The sequence below is a fragment of the Elaeis guineensis genome, chromosome 2 (assembly GCF_000442705.2).
Source record: "Elaeis guineensis isolate ETL-2024a chromosome 2, EG11, whole genome shotgun sequence".
Lineage (NCBI taxonomy): Eukaryota > Viridiplantae > Streptophyta > Magnoliopsida > Arecales > Arecaceae > Elaeis > Elaeis guineensis.
The window spans coordinates 126239511-126245951 of NC_025994.2; positions in this window are offsets into that span (position 1 = coordinate 126239511).

Consider the following 6441-nt stretch of genomic DNA (forward strand, 5'->3'; position numbering starts at 1 on the left):
AATAAATAAAATATAGCATTAATAAATATATTGTAGGTTTATCATGGTATGGGGACAGATCATTTTTACCATATTGATCACACTAAAACAAATCATAAATCTTTACTGCAACCTTGCAATTATAACATATTTTATATGATTAACTATAGAAAATATCAATTGATTTTAAATTAGCTTTGCATGCAATTTTATCTCTTAAAAATAATTAGATAATTTAATTTTTTTCATATGTAAGTTATTGGATATAATGAAATATTATTTTGCACCTAAAATATTATTAACCTAGCTCCAAAATCCCTAGTTAAGCCAATAATATATCCAAACTCAATTCAAAAAAATAAACAAACTCTATATTTTAATTCAACTTTGGCTGCTAATTTTTTGAACTCAATTTATAAGATAACGCTAAACCAATCTGGCCCAACATATCTCGAGTAGACCCAAGCTTATAAACAGATTATTTATTATTAAATATTAAACTTAAAATCAATTAGCAAATATAATTAGTAATTTTAAATTTATTTTTTTAATTATCAATTTTTTTAACCACATACATATGTATATATTAAAATTTTATATAAGCAAAATTATCAACTTTATTTATGTTGGTCCTGGGATGTTTTTTGGATCATATATAATAAATTTAAATATAGTATCCTAAAATTAATCTTATAAAACTCAATTTTTTTTTTAATGAATTAGTATCATCCAATTAATATAATCAACTTTATTTTTTAAATTTTCTAATATTTTTACCTACATATAATAAATTCAGATATTTTATATGTTTGGATATAAATTTTTAAAATTTATTTAAAAAAATTTAAAAAAGATCATATAAAATACAATACATGGGCTTGAAAATATAATGGGCTAATCCTGCATCTAATACTAAAATGAGCTTAGGGATAGCAGTCAGATAGATTTTTCTGGATATTCAATTCATCTTGAAATCTAATAGGATCTGTTTAACAATATTCTATTGAATTTGGGATGGATTTAGAATTTAAAATTATAATTTGTTTGAGTCTGAAAATAGATTTGAGATTTATTCTCGAATATCCACCATCCAAATTCGATTATATATATATATATATATATATATATATATATATATATATATATATATATATATATATATATATATTATAAATTATAAAGTATATATGTCTACAAATTCTAGATCTTTGGTGAGTCTATCCATCTTAATCAATAGAGCACAGTTTATATTTATTTTTAAATTAATTGATAATATCCTAATCACTACCTTAATCCATAGAATTATATCTATTTTTAAATTAATTAATAGTACATTTATTTTCTTTAGACTCTTATATATAAGTATCTAATACAAAATCCAACCATCCTTCAAACTTTCCTTTTTGGCCGCTCCAAGCCTCCCATCCAATTGAAGTTCCTAAAATGGAGAAAAGATCGGATACCCACCATATAATATTCATACCCTTTAGGCTCTTCTATATAAATACCCCACAGAAAACTCAAGCCATCATCTAAGCTTCCTTATTCGGCCCTCCAATTTTTTCACCCGGTTTAAATTGCCAAGGACGGCCGCTCCATGCCTCCCACCCGATTTAGACTCCTGAGAACAAAAAAAAGTAGGGGATCATCTAAACTTCCCTGCCCGATTGCTTCGACCGAGCCTCCCACCCGATTGTGACTCCCAAGAAAGCATAAAGCAGAGGCAAAAAAGGCGAGAAAACATTGAGAAAAATCAACGAAAATAAAGGAAAGATGGCCAAATTAAAAGGCAAGATTTTTTTCTATATAGATTAATCATTTTTTTCTTTAGAAATATGTGGGAAGGAAAGCACTTGACGGAGATCGGAGGAAGGCTGACACCAGTGACGATGGGAAGAAGGGAGAAACTAAAGGCTCGGCAAGGATTCCAAGCAAAAAAGAAAAAAATGATGCTTCCACAGCTCGAGAACAATTCGATGGGAAAAAAATGGAGCTGGTGTGGCTCGATATATCGCTCATTGGTGATGACGGAAGCGGCAGCTCCATTCCCTGATTTATCCTATGAATTCTAAAGTAATAAGTGGTACACTAACAGGAATAAAAACTTACGATCAGTGACCTGCCTATACAGCTTAAAATCAAGAAAGTATTCTGAAATTTTTTACATAATTTATGAATTCTAAGATAATGTATATGTAGCAAACTAAAAAAAAATTCATTCAACACTTGCCAATGTAGCTTAAAATCAAGAAAACTTTTCTAAACTCCAGTTCATCCAATGCTTCCATCTGGGGGCTTGCTATTTGTCTCTGAGGCATCTCGCAATCTAATAGGCACATAGTAAAATCATCTGTAAAAGAAATCAAACATAAAACTATGTTCACCAAATCTTTTAATCAAAAGGTGGGTTCTTAAAACCAATTAGCATAAAAGAAATCAAAGTACTACATAAAAATTGTTCGTTTTAAATTCAAGAATGAGAATTACCTCTGTTTGACGTAAAGGCAGGAGAAGATGGTCCCGAGAAGCATGCACTCTCCTGGGTGGACAGCGCCTCGATGTTTTGGGCCAAAGCGACAGGAGAGTTCTTGGCTATGTAAACAATGAAGCCAGATAGGTTCTTCACGCACCCAGTGGTGGAAATGTCATGCAAGATTCGGAGAGAAGCCTCCTCTCCGAGGGCAGCCAGCTCCCTCCGGGCGATGGCATCGGAAGGAGGGAGGGATTTGTCATGGCATATTCTTGCGAGGAGCTCCTCAACGGTGCTTGGGAGGCAGTAGTGATTGTGGCCGGAGAGTGGCGGAGAGAGGAGTTGAAGAAGCCACGACGAATTGGGAATGCATGGAAGAACCAAGTTGAGTTTTTAAAGTCGCGAAAAAGGGTTGAGAAGAGAACCAGAACTGGCATTGGCTGGGAATAGGGTCCAATGGGGAGTTATCTTAAGTTCTTATTTCCGAATGCTTTCCTTCCTTTATCGAAATTTTTTTTATAAAAGAAAAAAAGTAAAAAAGCTTTCCTTCCTCATTAAGGTAGCAACTATCCTCGTCAGACGAAAAGACACATTAGAGAAAGGATATCCAGCGGAACGAAGGCGAGATCCTTTTCATGTCTTATATTTTCTTCTGATACATGAAATTTCTATTCTTTATTTTAGGGTGGGAGGCTCGGAGAGGAAGGCACCGACGAAGACCGACATATAGCAGTGGCGGCAAGGAGAGTAGGGAGGAACTTTTGGGAGTGACGATGATGGGTGGGTGAGAGAAGCAAAAGAAAAAAAAAAAAGAAACGCTGCCGGAGAAAAAAGACGGAGGGAAGGAAAGCACTTGAGGGAGATTGGAGGGGAGGAAGGCGACAGTCGAGACCGATGGGAGGTGGCAGCGAGGAGAGTAGAGATGAAATCGATGTATTCTTTTTTGGAGATATATGGGGCTCGATGTCAATGAAGATAGGGAGGAAGGCACCGATGGAGACCGACAGACAATGGTAGCAGCAAAGAGAGTAAGGAGGAACCAGGTGTGGGCAAGAGATCCGAAAGATTCAAGAAGGCTCGAGAAGGGGCTCGAGAGAAAAAAAACTATTGGAGATTTTAAAAAAAATCATCGTGGGAGAGTTCAGAGCTCGACACGTAGCGCACAATGGGAGCTCTGAACTCCCCTTTCATGTATTGTATAGATCTTTCAAATTTCTTTCTTGATGAAATTTCAACAATATCTATTTATGCAATTATAATTAAGAGAAAAATCAAATATTTACATGAAAAAAATCTAAACAATCAATTGAAAATAAATCTTAAATATATTTTAAAATATTTATAGGATAAAAGTCCATAGTTAGGGCTATGAAGCTAAAATCATTAAAAATATCTTATCAAAAATTTTAAAATTTCATATAATTTTTTTCTAAACCTGCTTAATATCATACACATCATATCTCTTTAGAATAATATTTTTATCTTAACTTAAAATCCATTTAAATTGATATAAAAAGCTAAATATAATAAAAAGAAAAGAACCATCTAAGTGGTAAAATACTCCACAATTAAATGATATGAGCAAACATAACCAAATTAAAAAATTACATAAAATATGAAAAAAAAATTACTCAATTAACTTACTCCAATAATAGATAATATAATAAAATAAATTTTAATAAAATAAAATTTATAATCTCATAATTTTTTTGTTTGTCAATAAACTAATATAGAGCAACATGTAATGAATACGTTCTTGAAGATATTTACTTAATAGATGGATCCAAAACTATAAAATTATTCACAAAAAATAGAAAGCTATAACTCACTTTTTTTCTAATAAAAAAATATACCAATATCATAAATGTTATTTTCATTGTTGGACTTTGAGATAGTAAGAGACCTATAGTTATTAAATTAAATTAATACTAATAATTTTTTTCATTATTTAATTACCTTTAAGTGGTCTAATCATGAAATTAAATCAACATCAAGATAATAATAATTTTTTTAAGTACCAAATAATAATAATAAATTATTTATAAAAAATAATAGATTTTAGTAAATTTCATAGAGAAAGAGAAAAAGTTATCTCGTTTGCTCCAAGCCTCCCATCTGATTGAGATGGATCTAAATTTTTCTATTCGGCTGCTCCGAGCCTCCCACACGATTGATACTTTCATAAACAAAAAAAATACAATAAAATTAGAAAAAGATAGAAAAAATCAACAAAAACAAAGAAAAGATAGAAAATTTAAAAGATCAGATCTTTTTCTGTATAGGCTATTCAATTTTTTTTGCTTTTTCAATGATGAAGACCCACAGGAGATAGTGGCGAGGAAAGCAGGGAATGGCTCGAAAAGGATTCAAAGAGGGTAGGTCTAAGAATTTTTTTCTTTCTTTGTTGATTTTCTTATTAGTTTTTTGAGTTTTATAACATCATTTGAGAGTATTTTGGAAGGATTGTTGCTGCGAGTGCAATAGCTCCCCAATCCCCTTTATTTTTTTAGCTAGACTGCATTTAGAGAATGATTAGAGTGCATAAGAGAATGTGTTTGGGAGATCCTCTCATCAATTTTATAGTCTAAAAGCATCATCTAAGAGAATTTTGAAAGGGTTACTACTACACTTGCAACAGCCAAAAAATTGAGAAAAGGGAGCTAAAGAAGGTGAGTTGGAAGACACCTTCACTATTATCAATTTTTTTTTATTTTCGTTCCCTCATCAATTTAGTGTGCAGTCTTTCATTGCTCAATCAGAAACAATATGTTCCTTATTAAGAATGTAGGAGGATTGCTGCATATATTGTGGCAGCCTTCCACTCCTTTATTGATAGACATCATGTGAGGGAGGAGAAGGACAGAGAGTTGCTACTTTGTTATAGTAGCCCTGCCCATGTCCACGTGAAACAAAAAAAAGGGGTCACGATTGCTACAGTAATTTTGCAGCCTTCCAATGAACAAAAAAGGGAAGGGACAAAGGGCTACTGCCATGCCGTGGCAGCCTTCGTCAATGTCCATCCAGGAAGAGAGCAATACAGGCATGGTTGCTGCTGAGTAGCAACAAGCTTCTAACGAAGGAAGAGGGAAAAAAAAGGGATGCGCATGTTGTGAGAGATCGGGTTGGAGAAAAATAACAAATGAGCTAATGGGTCTACGAATGCAAGAGCTCTGGATCCATAGTCATGGGTTAATGGTAGAGCAAATAGGTATTGGGTTATTGGATTGGGAGCCTCATGGATCACAAATATTTGGATTCGAGTTATTGGATTAGCGAGTGTGAGGATCTGATCCTAGATATTTGGGTTAGCGGGCTGAACCCACTTGCTATTAGGGTTCGGATTACATGGTTAGGGTGGGTTCTCCGGTTAGGATTAGAGTAAGGGAATTAGTTAGAGTTAGTGTTAGGGTTGTTCTTTTGGGGTTTAGGGTTAGGTTCTATTGGGGTTTAGGGTTAAGGTTAGGGTTAGGGGGGTATGGCTTGGGTTAGGTTAGGATTAGGGTTGGGTTGGGGTTGGGTTGTAGAGAGGGTTAGATCGAAGAAGACGACACCGAAAAAAAAAGGAATAAACGGATGGGGTTGCACAGGATGTTCGATCGGAGAAGTGGACATCAAAAAAATGAATAAATAGGTGGGGTTGTAGAAAAGGTTGGATCAGAGAAGAGGACATCACAAAACAATATAGGGATAAATGGTTGGGACCAGAAAGAAAGCAACGAAAATGAAGAGGAAAAAAATAGACAGGTGGGAGGGTTGAATAGGAGAAGAGGACATCGAAAAGAGGGAACAGGAAAAAAAAGACAGCAGTAAAAGAGAGAAAGCAATAGGATTAGGATCAAATTAATGAAGAAAGGAATTAGAAAAGGGAGAACAAAAAAGGTAACGGGGTCGATGTATACCATCAATGGATTGCTTGGCCAGTCACGATAGGATCGATTTTCGATTGTTGTGCTTTGTTCCACCATCTTCCAAGACGAAAAGGGGAGAGAAGA